This window comes from Onychomys torridus, chromosome 8 (assembly GCF_903995425.1).
Source record: "Onychomys torridus chromosome 8, mOncTor1.1, whole genome shotgun sequence".
NCBI lineage: Eukaryota > Metazoa > Chordata > Mammalia > Rodentia > Cricetidae > Onychomys > Onychomys torridus.
This window is the reverse complement of record NC_050450.1, coordinates 94,959,430-94,975,620: the sequence shown is the minus strand read 5'-3', so window position 1 is coordinate 94,975,620 and position 16,191 is coordinate 94,959,430. Positions and strand designations below refer to the sequence as shown.

Here is a 16,191-nt window from a genome sequence, read left to right as displayed (position 1 = left end):
ATGTAGCTCAGTTAATAAAATGCTCCAATTCAGTCCCCATCATTGCCAAGGCGACTCACAGGTGTCTGTCCCAGTTCCCGGGGACCTGACCCTTCTTCCGACCTCCTTGGGCTCCTGCACACATACATTGCACTTACATTCCACTCAGGCACTCACAAGAATTTAAGTGAATATTTTTAAAATCGAAAATACAGAAATCAGACTGCAGACGGCATGGAGGGTTTGAACCATGAACTCCAGAGGGCCGCAGCAAGGCAAACATGTTTACCAGAGAGGCCAAGGGGGCAGGAGGAGGACAGCTTAATCATGGAGCACGTGTCTAATGTGCACAACCACACATCAAAAGTACTGACAGAAACAAACAGCCAGGTGTTGGTGGTGGCGCGGTGGTGGCGCACACCTTTAATCCCAGAGCCCCAGAGGCAGAGACAGGTGAATCTCTGTGAGTTCGAGGCCAGCCTAGTCTACAGAGCAAGTTGCAGGTTAACAGGACTCCACCAAGAAATCCTGTCTTCAGGGACTGGAGAGATGGCTTAGTGGTCAGAGGACCCGGGTTCAACAGCAGCTCACAACTGTCTCTAACTCCAGTTCTAGGGGACCCAACACTCTTACACAGACATACATGCAGGCAAAACACCAATATACATAAAATAAATTTTAAAAAAGGAAAGAAAAGGAATCCTTTCTTGAAAAAAAAAAAAGTAAACAATAAAAACAGAGCTAGACTATGACCGCAGCATTCTGCATCTGACTTCACTTGGTCGTGGAGTGACTGGGATCCAAACTCATATGGGCAGATAAACAGATGCATAAACTGGACTCTATTTCTTAACTGGGCATGGAGGGGCTACAAGCAAGGTGGGTCAAGAGTACACTTATTAATCAGAAGGCTGCCTGGCAGGCATTGGGAAACGCAGCTGAAGGAGGCAGGCTGTAATCCCCTCACTGAAAGAAGGTACAGAGGATGAATTCTGTTTCCTTTAAAAGAACGGCCTTTCCAGGGCTGCTGAGAATGCTCAACAGGTGAAGGTGCTTGCCACCGAGCTGAAAGCCCCAAGTTTGATTCCCAGAATATCTGTGGGGAAAAAAAGCATTGACTTCTGCAAGTTGTCCTCTGCCCTCCACACACATACCATAGCATGCACATTTAAACACAAGCATGCACACACACACAAGCAAATAGATTTTATATATAGCCCTGGCTGTCCTGGAACTCACAATGTAGACTGGAATGGCCTCAGACTCACAGAGATCTGCCTGCCTCTGCCTCCAGAGTGCTAAAATTAAAGGCAAGTGCCATCATATCCAGCTAAATCAATCTTTTTTTTCTTCTTTCTTTCTTTTTCTTCCTTCCTTCCTTCCTTCCTTCTCTTTCTTTCTTTCTCTCTCTCTTTCTTTCTCTCTCTCTCTCTTTCTTTCTCTCTTTCTTTCTTTCTTTCTTTCTTTCTTTTTTTCCTTTAAAGAAAAGAAGGAGCCGGGAGGTAGTAGTACACCTTTAATCCCAGCACTCGGGAGACAGAGCCAAGCAGATCTCTGTGAGTTCAAGACAGCCTGCTACAGAGTGAGATCCAGGACAGGCACCAAAACTACCCAGAGAAAAAAAAAGAAAGAAAGGAAGGAAGGAAGGAAGGAAGGAAAGAAAGAAAGAAAGAGAGATCTGGAAATGTTGGCGAGATGGCTCAGTGATTAAGATCTCTCCGTTCCCAGCACTCACTTGTCAGCTCACAACCATCTCTAACTCCAGTTCCAGGGGATCTGACACCCTCTTCTGGCCTCTGCTGGTACTGCATGCACATGGTACAAACATGCATGGAAGCAAAACTTGTACACACAACTTTAAACAAGAAAACGAAAGAATAGCTTCTCCAGAGCAGGGCGGTGGTGGCCTGTAATCCTAGTAATCTCTGTGAGTTTGACGCAAGCCTGGGCTACAGAGCTAGTCCAGGACAGGCTCCAAAGCTACAGAGAAACCCTGTCTCGAAAAACAAAACAAAACAAAACAAACAAAAAAAGAATAGCTTCTCCAGTCACAGCAGCCTTGTGTACATGATTCAGTGGCTCCCAACTCAGGACGTAGCCAGGCAATCACCTTTAGTTTCACGTTCTGGGTGCTCTGATTCTAGATGGGAGCTGATCTCATTTCTCGCGTGCTTTTTTTTTTTTTTTTTTTTTTTTTTTCCATGCCAAGTGGAATTAGGCTTAATCTTTCTCAGTTACAACCACATTTTAGTCATGCCTTCCTGAGACTACATTCAAGTCACTCAGATCCAGTTTGAGGAGTTGCTTCTGGAATTCTACTATGTTAGAAATGTTGTGAATACGCACAGCTCACACCCAGAAATACAGAGGCAGAGAGAGTGTCAAGATATCTCCCAGAGTTCCTAGAACCTCTCAGGATGGCACCAACTGTGAGAACTTCCCAGAAACTACAGTCACCTGGGAAGAAAGAGCTTCAATTAAGGGGATCGTCTCCCTCAGACTGACCTGTGGGCATCTATGGTTCATTTTCTTGATGAAAGACTGATATAGGAGCTCACTGGGGAGGGGGAGTATGCTACACCCAGGCAGGTGGCCCTAGCTGTATAAGAAAGCAAGCTGAGCTGGGCGGTGGTGGCGCACGCCTTTAACCCCAGCACTCGGGAGGCAGAGGCAGGTGGATCTCTGTGAGTTCGAGGCCAGCGTGGTCTACAGAGCAAGCTCGAGGAAAGGCGCAAAGCTACACAGAGAAGAGAAACCCTGTCTCAAAAAACCAAGGGGAAAAAAAAAAAAAAGAAAGAAAGGAAGCTGAGCAAACCTTGGGGAGCCGGAGAGCAAGCAGTGTCCCTCCATGGCCTCTGCTTCAATTCCTACATGGAGGTTCCTGCCCTGAGTTCCCGTCATCATGGACTGTTACCTGGAAATGTAAGATGAAACACATTCTTTTCACCCTATATTGCTTTTTGGTCAGTGTTTAATCAAAAACAACAAGAACCAGACTAAAATAGGCAGTGTCTGGCTTGTAGCCTCATAAGCTATCTAAGTGATGATATAGCACTTGCTGAATATCAGTAAGGCCCTGGGTTCGATACCCAATAACACACAGAAGCAGTTCTTGCTAGCCATAGTGGACCACGCCATAATCCTAATGGGAGCAGAGGCAGCAAGATTGCCATAGGTTCAAGGACAGCCTGGTTTACACAGCCAGCCACCAGTCAAGGCTGTGTGGAAAGATCCCCGTCTCAAAAGAATAAGAAAGAGGGCTGGAGAGATGGCTCAGAGGTTAAGAGCACTGACTGCTCTTCCAGAGGTCCTGAGTTCAGTTCCCACATGGTGGCTCACAACCATCTGTAATGAGATCTGGTGCCCTGTCCTGTATACATAATAAATAAATAAATAAATAAATAAATAAATAAGAACAAGAAAGAGAGGAAGAAGAGAAACCTGCTAATAGTTGAGACAAAGAGTTCAAAGGGGTTGATCTACTTAGAATATCTATAAGCTTCTATTTTATTTTATGTATATGGGTGTTGCCTTTGTGTATCTATGTGCCCCACGTGCCTGTCTTGTGCCTGTGGAGGCCAGAAGAGGGGATTGCAGCCCCCTGGAACTCCAGTTAAAGTTATGAGATGTCCTACAGGTGCTGGGATTCGAACTAGCATCCTCTGGAAGAGCATCAAGTGCTCTTACCTGCTGAGCCATCTATCCAGCTCCAAATATCAGCTTCTTCATTTACAAAGAGAAATTGACTCGAGCAGATTCCCTGTCATAAGTAAGCCATGCTGGGGGATGGGGCAAGCATGTAACTCCAGCACTCAGGAGGTTGAGGAAGGTATAGCCCAAGTTCACAGCCAGCTGGGGCTACATAATAAGTCCAAGGGAACCTTGGAATGTGTAATGAGACCCTGTTTCAAAAGAAAAGAAAATAGTTTTCCTTTCCATTGTCTACCTGCAAAGTGTTTCGTAATAGAGCCCGGAGTTGCTCCTGTGCTTGGAATGTAAGGTCATGTTGGTTCTCATGGCTTCCTATGTTCACCTGTATGCTAATACTCTATTCCGGTCAGCTGGAAGAACCCTGGGGCCTGTTTTCCTTCCCCCTGACAATTTCTGATGTTTGAGTGTACCTTCTGCTTGGCAAATATTTGTTGAACGTGTATTATGTTCTGGGGTTTGCCAAGGACTAGAAATGTCTTGGTTTCCTGAATTTTGTGGGTCACACCTGCACTTACAGTAATGAGGCAGAGCAGCCCTTGGAGGGTCCCACACACACACCCCATAGTTTCAGGATGCAGCTGACCCCAACCCCAACAGCTTTAGGATAAGGCTGAGTCACCAGCATCTGAGGGGTAGGACTTGGGCCATCTCCATCATCTCTAAGAAGAAAAGTATGATGGAGATGGAGTTCCGTCACATGACCAGTGACTTCATTAGTCACACCTTCTGAATGGAACCATAGTGAAATCTCTAGGCTCTAGAAGCCCACTGAAGCTTCCGGGATGATGAACTAATTGTGAAGCCGGTACTCAGAAATCGATTTTGCCTACTCAGGCTTAGTGGTACATACCTTTGACCTCAGCACTTGGGAGGCAGACGCAAGAGTTATCTCTGTGAGTTTGAGGCCAGCCTGGTCTACACAGTGAGCCCTTGTCTAAAAAGAAAAAGAAAAGAAAAGAAAGAAACCACTTTTGCTAAAAAGTACTGGCTTCCCACTCAGCCCCTGAAATAACAGGATAAAAGCTTAGCAGCTCTGTCTAGGGGTGTAAGTAGGCCAGTTGGTAGAGAGTATGTCTTAGCATGCACAAAGCCCTGGTTCTATCCCAGCACTCTGCAGGACATGGAGCCATGGACCATGTCCCTAATCCCAGAAGACAGCAGCGTGGCTGAGAGCCAGAGGACATCTTGGGCTACCGTGGGTTTGAGGCCAGCTGGGCTACAGGAGATGCTGTCTCAAGAAAAAAATCTGGGATTGGAGTAAGGAGGAGGGATGAGGAGTGGACGAAAGTCCCGGAAGTTAGGAGGAATGGGGAGGGTGGATACCAAAATTCATTACGTGTAGGTTTGAAATTCTCAAAGAATTATTTTTTCCCCCGAGACAGGGTTTCTCTGTAGCTTTGGTGCTGTCCTGGAACTCACTCTGTAGACCTGGCTGTCCTTGAACTCACAGAGACCCATCTGTCTCCGCCTCCCTAATGAAAATAGAGTATTTTTGAGACATGATCTCACTACATAGCCCTGACTGTCTGGGACTTCACAATATAGACCAGGATGGCCTCAAACTCACAGAAATCTACTTGTCTCTGCCTCCCAAGTGCTAGCAGTAAAGGTGGACAGAATTTCATTTATTTATTTATTTATTTATTTATTTATTTATTTAGGTTTTTCGAGACAGGGTTTCCCTGTGTGGCTTTGCGCCTTTTCCTGGAGCTCACTTGGTAGCTCAGGTTGGCCTCGAACTCACAGAGATCCGCCTGGCTCTGCCTCCCAAGTGCTGGGATCAAAGGCGTGCGCCACCACCGCCCAGCACAATTTTATTTTTTAAAAATTCAAAGAGCCAGGCATGGTTGCCTACACCTTTAATCCCAGCACTTGGGAAGAAGAAGGCAGATCCCTGAGTTTGAGGCCAGCCTGGTCTACAAAGTAAGTTCCAGGCCGTCCAGGGCTACACAGAGAAACCTGGTCTCAAAACAAACAAACAAAAAATTTCCAAAAGCTCTCGTCAGTATGTGGAGTATGGACTGCCCTGCTTCCTCTCTCTTCCTAGTGTTGCTTATATGTCGATTATAATACGTTGCTATGTCGACGTCGACTATAATCCTTTTGCTATAGCTTCTGTTTGTTGTCTTGGGTGAGTGACTGGACCTGTGTATTGGAAACCTGAGATTCCATCTGGCCCTTAGCCGAGGACTCTGGTGACAATTGCTACCCTGGGAGAAGCTAGAATGTGAGCATAGAGCAGTGGTTCTCAACCTGTGGGTGGACACCCCCCATCGAGTGACATATCAGACATTTCCATTACAGCTCATAACAGTAAATTACAGGGGTGAAGTAGCAACAAAATGATTTTATGGTTGGGGGACACCACAACATGAAGGATCTGTATTAAAGTGTGACATCAGGGAGGTGGAGAAACACCTTATGAAAAGAAGGAGAATCATGGTAACCAATAGGACCTCACCATTGAATATTGTGATATGACTGTAGCACTCTTAGCTTTGAAATTCAGTAGAGAAGCAACTGTGTTCCAAATAACTAAATATGCAAGCCCACCCCCAAGTTATGAAGTACGGGTTTTTTTGTTTGTTTGTTTGTTGTTTTTTGTTTGTTTATTTGAGACAGGGTTTCTCTGTGTAGTTTTGGTGCCTGTCCTGAAACTCACTCTGTAGACCAGGCTGGCCTCCAACTCAGTGACATCCATCTGGCTCTGCCTCCCAAGTGCTGGAATTAAAAGCATGTGCTACCACCATTCACCAAGAAGTCCATTCATCTCCCCCAGCATCCCAAAGATGAAGCACACATTCCGCTTAGCACCAGACGGTACATATGCTGCACTGCACACCCCCACCCCCAACGAATGCCTGTAAAACTAGAGTTCTCGGTCAGGCGGTGGTGGCGCACGCCTTTAATCCCAGCACTCAGGAGGCAGAGCCAGGTGGATCTCTGTGAGTTTGAGGCCAACCTGGTCTCCAAAGCAAGTTTCAGGACAGGCAACAAAACTACACAGAGAAACCCTGTCTCGAAAACAACTAGATTTCTCACACAGAGCTCTGTCTTGCTTTCTCTTGGGTCCTCATCCAGGAGGGTGATTGTCTGAGCAAACCTCTAACACATGTTTGTACTGTGCTGCCAATGCTGGGTCAAGAGCATGCATGGACCTCCAGTGAGCTCTCTGGCAAGCTAGAGGAAAGGCTTTTCAAGGTTACCTAGGGCGGAAGACAATAGATTGTTGCCTTCACTTTCCTCCTTGATCTCCACCGGTTGTCACATGACACAATGGGGATGTTGTCACATGGGTACTGGATCTCTGTGCCAGTCAGGTACGTTCTTGTAAGTAACTTTTGACGTTATATGGAACATTACAACGGCATGTTGGGCTTGGCAATGGTGGCCATCGCACAGGCCCCTGGACTTCTCCTAGCCAGCTGTGTCCCACATGTTGAACTTGATAGGTCCTTTGTTGATGTGGAATGTGAGTGGGTACATACATCTCCATGCCCAGGGTGGCTACATACTTCTCAAACTCACCTGTCAAGTGGGCACTTTATAAACATCTTCCTGCCGGGTGGAGGTGGTGGTGCACGCCTTTAATCCCAGCACTTGGGAGGCAGAGCCAGGCAGATCTCTGTGAGTTCGAGGCCAGCCTGGTCTACCAAATGAGTACCAGGAAAGGCGCAAAGCTACACAGAGAAACCCTGTCTCAAAACAAAACAAAACAAAAATAACCTTCCTGTACCACCATCACCCACCAGGACTAGTTTGAACAAGACCTGCAGCTCTCTCCTTGTCTGGTCCTATAATTTCTTCTCAATAACAAAATATTAGATAGTTACATTGGTTCCCATTAAGTCACAAACATGTCCTGGTTCTCTTTCAGCGATGTCTGAAAGCTCTGCCTTCCCAGCGCTGGGATTAAAGGCTTTTGCCACCACCCCTCGGCTCTTTTGGGTTTTTGAGCCTGAGTTCTATGTCGCTCTGGAGCCTGTCCTGGAAGGTCCACCTGTCTCCAGAGTGCTGGGATTTTAAAGGCATGCGCCACTCCCGCCCAGCCGCATTTTTCTTCTTGATCCGTTGTAGCATTTAAATTTTCTGTATTGTATATCCCCCCTCCCCCAGCTTTACATGCATGATCCTCCCGCTTCAGCCCTCAGCCTATCAAATTATGGCTTGTCTCTTTGGATGGAGATTCTACCTTCAGCAAGGGTCAACCCTTATCTCCCTCCTAACTCCACCACCTTGAGTGTTAGATCTTCACCACTGTGGGAGGCTGGGGGGGTGCAATTCGCTCCTTATACAATGTTCCTCCTTCCTTTACCTATTGGTTCAGCAACAATAGCATCCTTAAATGATGGGGCTCGCTCGCTCGCTCTCTCTCTCTCTCTCTCTCTCTCTCTCTCTCTCTCTCTCTCTGTTTTTTGAAATAGGATTTCTCTGTGTAGCCCTGGCTATCCTGGAACTAGCTCTGTAGACCAGGCTGCTGGCCTCAAACTCAGAAATCCACCTGCCTCTGTCTCCAGAGTGCCGGGATTAAAGGCGTGGGCCACCAAGTGACAGTGTTTCCTGTTCTTAATATTGTCCCTTGGACACAAGGGCCTCAGGGCCTCGGAACCCAGAGTTCTGGGTTTCCAGCAGCAAATGAAAACTTTTCTTCTAGGGGTTTATTGTTAGTTAGAGACTTTCCTCTGTTGCCTATTACTGCACAACAAGTTATATTAACATTCTGCGGCTCAAGCAGGAAATACTTGCTAATTCACACTTTCTGTGAGCCAGCAATCAGAGGTGGCTCCTGAGGGCCACATCATCTCCTCTCCTCTTGCGACTTCAGCATCTTGGCATTGTTCCATGAACGGCAGCATTCAGCCCAAGCCTTGCTGGCAAAGGAGATCAATCCAGACCCAGGTCTACACATACTCCAGCGTGTCATTATAGGCTTGGGATCGTTTGGACATGACCTTCACCTTGGAGACACGCCCTCTGCTGGCCGTTCCTGAGATCCACAGCCACCATGTTCCTTTCCAATCCTGTTTCTGCCTAGGTTCCCCACAGCTTCTCTCCTTTGGTTTGGAGGCATTCCGGTGTTGTCCATTTCACCGATGGCAATGTTTGTGGAGCAGACATGTCTCACTGTCAAGAAAAGTTTTTAAAACATTTTAAATGCCATATTCTGTAGGTCTTTGAAGTTTGAAGATTGCCTATCTATCTGAATTACATCTCTGTATGACCTTGAAAACCTAACTAACATGACTATAATTGAAGTCTCTGTTCTACCAGCAACTCCCAAATACCTGGCAGCCACTTCCCAAATAATTGACTCGGAGGCTTAATATTACTTATAAATGTTTGGCCGATGGTTCAGGCTTATTACTAGATAGCTCTTACATCTTAAATTAACCCATTTAAGTTAATCTATGTAATGTCGTGTGGTCATGGCATTACTGGTCTGCTGACATGTTGCTCCTTCAGCAGCTGGCTAGCAGCTGGCTTGATTCTGCCCTTCTTTCTTTCTGTATTCTGTTAGGCTTTCTCACCTAACTACATTCTTCCTGGCTATAGGCCAAATCAGCTTTATTTACCAACCAATGAGAGCAACACATATTCAGAGCATACAGAAAGACCATCCCACAGCACATGACTATAAGTTTGCAATTTAAATGACTATTAATCTCTCTCTCTCTCTCTCTCTCCATATATATATATATATATATATATATATATAGGTTTTTTTTTCAAGACAAGGTTTCTCCGTGTAGTTTTGGTACCTCAAACTCACAGACATACACCTGGCTCTACCTCCCAGGTGCTGGGATTAAAGGCATGTGCCGCCACTACTGCCCAGCTAATCTGTATTTCTTAATTATACATTACATTTTTAAATTAGCTGCATAAACATAATATTTTAAAACAATAGTAGAAATATACATATAACAAAATCATCTGGTCCACCCATTCCCATTGGAGATTTTTCAGGGGATCTTCCTCAATCAAACCTGAGTTTTCTTAACCCAGAATGAATCCACAGCATCTCATTTCCTGTGGAAATAAAAGCAGAACCTCTTTCCCAAAGTAATATATCTTTTGACTTAAATTTTGAAATCAAGATATTTTAAAAATATATAGGTTGGTTCATCTAGCAGCTTTCATAATCAAATGTCTCTCAGCAGTTATCATTTGTTCATCAGTAACAAAAAAAGTAACAGTTATCATTTGTTCATCAGTAATAAAAAGGAAACAGTTATTTGTTCATCAGTAATAAAAAAGTAACAGTTATCATTTGTTCATCAGTAATAAAAAAGTAACAGTTATCATTTGTTCATCAGTAATAAAAAAGTAACAGTTATCATTTGTTCATCAGTAATAAAAAAGTAACAACAACACAATAGCACACAGTATCCAGACTCTCTGTGTATTTTCCAGCTTTACATGACTTATTTATTATATTTTTATTACTCTATTTCTTTTTTAAGGACTTTCTCTACCCTTTTTCTTTTCCCTTCCAAGCATATGTATATTTTTAAACACACTGTAACCCATTTAGAGGTTTGTTTGTTTTTTGTCTGAATCTATCTTTACTACATATCTCTATCTTTTGCTGACCACATGAGTCTTTAAACTGCATGTGGCTAAGGCCAAAGCAGTGACTTTGGTGACTAGTTCTGTTGCATTTCTTGGTTCCTTGAGAGGTTAGTCTTACAGCGGAGGTACGTTTACTGCCAGCTCTGGAAACCATGTTTATCACTGCAACTCTGGGAAGTTTTGGGGTTCAGTGCTGTTTAAGTGTTTGGCAGCAGGGCCTCTTAAAAAAGCCACATGGTGGTTGGGGATTTAGCTCAGTGGTAGAGCACTTCCCTAACAAGCTCAAGGCCCTGGGTTCGGTCCTCAGCTCTGAAAAAAAAAAGCCACATGGTTTTTGCTGCTAATGCTGAGTCTCTTAAAGGAGCCATGCCTCTACTCACCCCTAGCAAACAGAGCCTACTGGAGAAAAGACAGTTACACAAGAAACTATACTTGACTCCATTCTTGGGTGTCTAGAATTCTTTTTTTTTTTTTTTTAACTTTGTCAGGTTTTATTTGGAAATTGTGGCCACATGTTGAAATACCATATATAAGTTGAAGTTTTCCTGTGCCTTGCAGCCGCTCTCAAAAATCACTTGGAGACTTAATATAAACTATAAATGCTTGGTTGATAGCTTAGTCTTGTTACCAGCTAACTCTTACATTTTAAGTCAACACATATTCCTTATTTTTGCTCTGCCATGTGGCGGTACCTTCATTAGCATGGCATGATCATCTCCTGCTCCCTCTGTGTCTGGCTGGCAACTCCTGACTCTACCTTTTCCTTCCCATCATTCTTAGTTTGGTTGCCCTGCCTATACTTCCTGCCTGGTTACTGGGCAATCAGCATTTCATTAAACCATTTTGAGTGACAAATCTTTACAATGTACAAGAGGATTGCCCCCCAGCATTCAGTAATCCACCTCTTCCAACCTCCTAAATGCTGGGTTATAGGCATGTAGCACAGTGACTCCTGGTTTGTACAGTGCTGGGGGTAGGTTCCAAACAAAGGACTTGGTGCATGCTGCCAGCCAAGCTATATGCCCAAGCCCATTAAAGTATAATTTTGAAAACTAGTATTATATTTCAGTTTAGTATAGTGATACACATGTGTAATCCTAGGACTCAAGAGGTAGAGAAAAGAAGGTCATCCTTGGCTATGTAGCAAATTGGAAGACAACTTGTTCTACATAAGAACATGTGTAAAACCAAAACTAAACAAGGGGTCTGGAGAGATGGCTCTGTGGTTAAGAAAGAGCACTAGCTGCTCTTTCAGAGGACCCTGGTAGATGGTTCACAGGCTATCTGTAACTACTGTCCTAAGTGATCTACTCTCTTCTGGCTTCTGTTAGCACGTATGTGGTGCACAAGCATATACATGCAGGCAAAACACCTGTATACGTAAAATTCATCAATTTATATGCTTATTTATTCATTCATTCTTTTTCTTTTTTTTTTGTTTTTTTTTTTTTTTCAGACAGGGTTTCTCTATGCAATGTTGGTGCCTGTCCTGGAGCTCACTCTGTGGACCAGGCTGGCCTCAAACTCATAGAGATCCACCTGCCTCTGCCTCTCAAGTGCTGGGATTAAAGGCGTGCGCCCAGCTAACCAATTAATTTTTAAAAAATGACCAAAACCAAGTGAAGTGACCGGTCTCCTGGGCAGTGCTGACTGGAGTGAGATGGCTCAGTGGTTAAGAGCATTGGCTGCTCTTGCAGAGGTTCTGAGTTCAATTCCCAGCATCTTCATGGTGGCTCACATCTATCATAGGATCCGATGCCCTCTTCTGGCACACATGCATATATGCAGACAGCATTCCTATCTAAAAATGTATATAAATCAATAAAATTTAAAAAGAGAGGGATTGGCATGTATTTTTATCTTTTTTAAAAAGAGAGATCAAACAGACTTAGACAAAAGGGAGAGACGGATAGCAAAGGATTTTTATTAAAAATACAAAAGAGAATGGGATGGTGGTGGAGCACACCTTTAATCCCAACACCTGGGAGGCAGAGGCAGGTGGATCACTGTGAGTTCAAGGACAGCCTGTGCTACAGAGTGAGTTCCAGGACAGCCAAGGATACACAGAGAAACCTTGTCCCAAGGAGAAAAAAGAAAAAGACAGTGTCTCATAAAGGACAGGTTGGCCTCCAACTTACTACATAGCTGAAGGTGACCTTGAACTCCAGCTCCTTCTACCCCTATCTCCCAAATGCTGGGCTTAAAAACCTGCCACCATACCTCCACCTCAAAATTAACCAGTTTTGTTTGTTTGTTTGTTTTGTTTTGTTTTTTTGCAGGGAGGGGCAGGGGCTTTGAAGTCTCTCTAACTGTCCTAGAACTCACTCTGCAGACCAGCCTGGCCTTGAACTCACAGAGATCTGCCTGCCTTTACCTCCCAAGTGCTGGGATTAAAGGTAAGCACCAGTGCACCCAACAAAATTAACTAATTTTTAAGTTTAAACAATTATGAATTTGAAAAACCAACTAAAACCCAAGGAGGAGAAATGCGAAGTTAAACTGTGGTAGAGTCTCTTATGTTGAGGAAGAGAGAAAGCTTGTAAGTTCAGACAAAATGATGCCCTGTTGGAAATCATGGTTGAGGAAGAGAGAGGGTCAGGTAATAAGGAAGTGGGTGGCCCCTGGAGAGGATGCTGGCTGTGGGGGCAGCCTGGGGCAGCCTGTCTGTGTAGAGAGCTGCAGTGCTCACAAAAGCTGCCACAAAGGCAGGAAGAACGCTTTGGGACTGGAGATGCTGGTGAAGGCTTTGCGGCTCAGAGTAAAGAGCCAGCTCAGGGGCCAGCTCAAGACACAGGCATGAGGGGAAGTTAAGACCCTGTCCCTCTCCAAGAGGGATGGCTAAGTGCTGGCCAGGGTTCCCGGGGAAAAGGGACGAGTCCATTGCAAAGGCCTGACAATAAGTCAGACTAAGACAGAAGGGAGGGTTGGAGATGGTGGAGGGAAGGGGAGGAGGAACATGGTGGCAGCCTGGCTGGCGCTCAGTAAACACAAGCTGGGGTATTCACAGGCACTCAGGGAAGTTTGCTGACTTTAGCTCAATGAGCTGTGGTGAGCGAGCTGAGAAACATCTGCCAGAGAGGATCTGGGGTAAGGAGTTCAAGGAGAGGAATGAGGTGGGAAGATGGGGTGAGCCCTGTGGAGGACTGAGAAGCCCGGGTAGACGGAGAGTGCCTGAGAAATCTGCACCTGTCATTCCTGAGCGCAATCTTGGATTTGGTTGACTAGGACACAGTGTCACTGTTATCCCCAATGCTACCCACCAGTAGCAGGCATGAAAGAAATGTCACAGTTTATTTTTTAAATATTCATTTTTATTCTTTTTTTGTTTGTTTGTTTCTGTGTGGATATGCATGTGTGTCCAGATGTCTACAGAAGCCAGAAGAGGGCGCCAGATCGCCTGAAGCTGGAATTACAGGCGGTTGTAAACTGCCCCATGGGTGTTGGGAACTCTAGCCCTCTCGAAGAGCAGCAAGTGGTCTTAACCACTGAGCCATCTCTTCATTCCCCAGTTTTGAAAGCACCCACTGCATTTTTTGTTTGTTTGTTATTGTTGTTTGTTTTTTGGGTTTTTGTTTTGTTTTGTTTTTGTTTTTCCAGACAAGGTTTCTCTGTAGCTTTGGAGACTGTCCTGGACTAGCTCTGTAGACCAGGCTGGCCTCCAACTCACAGAGATCCACCTGCCTCTGCCTCCTAACAGAGTGAGGGGAAATCCTGTCTCAAAAAACAAACAAACAAAAAAGAACAGCACTAATTCCTAACCCCTGTGCTATCTCCCCAGGCTGTAGAGTTTTGAAAAAATCTGGAGTAATTACGAACATACAGGAAATTGCAAAGACAGTGCAGAGGACTCACTCCCCTGTATCCTCACAGCACACCTGCCCTGGGCATACGTCTTGACCAAGAATCAACCCTATACCTGATGAAAAATTAGTGCACACTGTTTCTGGGTTCCATTATTTTCTACTTTAACAACCCCCTTCTGTTTCAAACCCAAATCCAAAGTCAGGCAGGGTGACACACACCAGCTGTCCTAGGCTTAAGAGGGACAAGTAGGAAGGTCAGGCAGGCGTTCAGAGGTCAGCCTGGGCTACATAAGATCCAGTCTGGAAAAACACAACATACCAAAACCAGATGGGGTCCAGGTAACCATGTGTGTCTTCAGAATGATCTTTGCTTTTGTACAGGAGAGAGCAATAAGAGTTGATGTTTTTCTAGGTAACATTAACCATCTTAAACTTTAAAAGCTCTGTTTCTTTTGTTTCACCGACTTGTAAATCACACACATCAAAACAACAACAAAATGATATCCTAGTACCCAAAGCTCAACCATAGAGCAGGGGCTTTCCTTCCAGAGGACCACTAGTAAATAAATTTTTTTGTTTCTGCTTTTGTTGTTGTTTTTTGTTTTTCGTTTGAGACAGGGTTTCTCTGTGTATCTCTGGCTGTCCTGGAACTTGCTCGTAGACCAGGCTGGCCTCAAACTCAGAGATCCATCTGCCTCTGCCTCCTGAGTGATTGGATTAAAGGAATGGGCCACCACCATGTGGCTTATTTTGTTTTGTTTTGTTTAATTTTTTTGAGACAGGGTTTCTTTGTGTAGCTTTGGAGCCTGACCTGGAACTCAGCTCTGTAGACTCGCTCTGGAATTCACAGAGATCTGCCTGCCTCTGCCTCTGCCTCTGGAGTGCTGTAATTAAAGGCGTGCACCACCACAGCCCGGCTTAAATTATGTTTATTACATTTGTGTGTTGTAATTGCTGCTTTTAGAGAAATTCCCCTAATTTTGGGGGTCAGCATAGTGGGGTATGTTTACACATCTCTTGGGGGCGGGATGGGAAGGAAATTTTATGATCTCTGATGCCTATGGGAAGCCCCAAGTGAAAAGCTCTACTTGCCAGTTTGTGCTAGGTTGTGTGTGTGTGTGTGTGTGTGTGTGTGTGTGTGTGTGTGTGTGCCCGCGCGCGCGTGCAGTAGTGATCTGATTTAGCTTTTCCTTCCTTCTTTTCTCTCCTCGCTCCTCTTTCTTTCCTCCCTCCCCCCCGTCTCTCTCTGTCTCTCTCTCTCTGTGTCTCTCTCTCTCCCTTCCTCCCTCCCTCCCTCCCTCTCTCCCTTTTCTTTCTTTTTTGAGCCTGTCTTGTATAGCCATAGGACCGGCTTTGTAGACCACAGAGATCAGCCTGCCTCTGCCTCCCTGAGTGCTGGGATGAAGGCATATGCCATCACGCCAATATTATTTTTCATTCAAGTCTCAGAAATAATTTCAAGCCTCAAAAACTAAAACGACTGAAAGTCAGTATCGAGAAGAAAAACACAAAGAGTAAAATCTCTTTAAATACAGTTTCTGTTAATTGTATCTCAATAAAGCTAGGCAAAAATGCTTTTAAAAGAACAGCTGTGATATTAGAAGACCAGTCTTTTATTTAAAAGACCTGTGTAGTTTTTAAAATACTCAGCAGCCAGAGAAACAAAAGACTTTTATATCGTCCATCCTTTTTCGTTGCGGCAAAACAAAATCCTGGTACGACCCAGATGGGACTCGAACCCACAATCCCCAGCTCCGGAGGCTGATGCCTTATCCATTAGGCCACTGGGTCACCACGGGATCCGGTTCCTCACTCCCTCTTCTTATGTGATGTAATCATCGCGGCCCCACCCACCGCGCTCCGAATTCGCGTAGGCTGGAGTATGCCGAGTGCGCTTGCGCACTCACTTCTGTGCCGGTGGCCTTAGCTCGGAGCCCCCAGTGCGCCTGCGCCGCAGCCCGGGTTTGCGGTCTGTTGGGGCGCTCTGGTTTCCGATGCTCCGCGGCGCAGTGCGGCCTGGGAGAGGGTGCGTCCCACTTCTTTAGAGGGTCTTTTTGAGGGGACAGCTCTTGATATTGACTTGTTAGACTCCGCAGGAAAACTTTAAAACAGCCCCTGCTATGCT

At 45.1% G+C, this 16,191-nt stretch overlaps 1 non-coding gene across 1 annotated transcript; it reads right to left on the bottom strand.

Annotated features, from left to right (window-relative positions):
- Positions 1 to 15,784: 15,784 nt before the first annotated feature.
- Trnar-ccg lies at positions 15,785 to 15,857 on the bottom strand. The gene has a single exon. It is a non-coding gene; the product is annotated as a tRNA-Arg (tRNA).
- Positions 15,858 to 16,191: the final 334 nt, after the last annotated feature.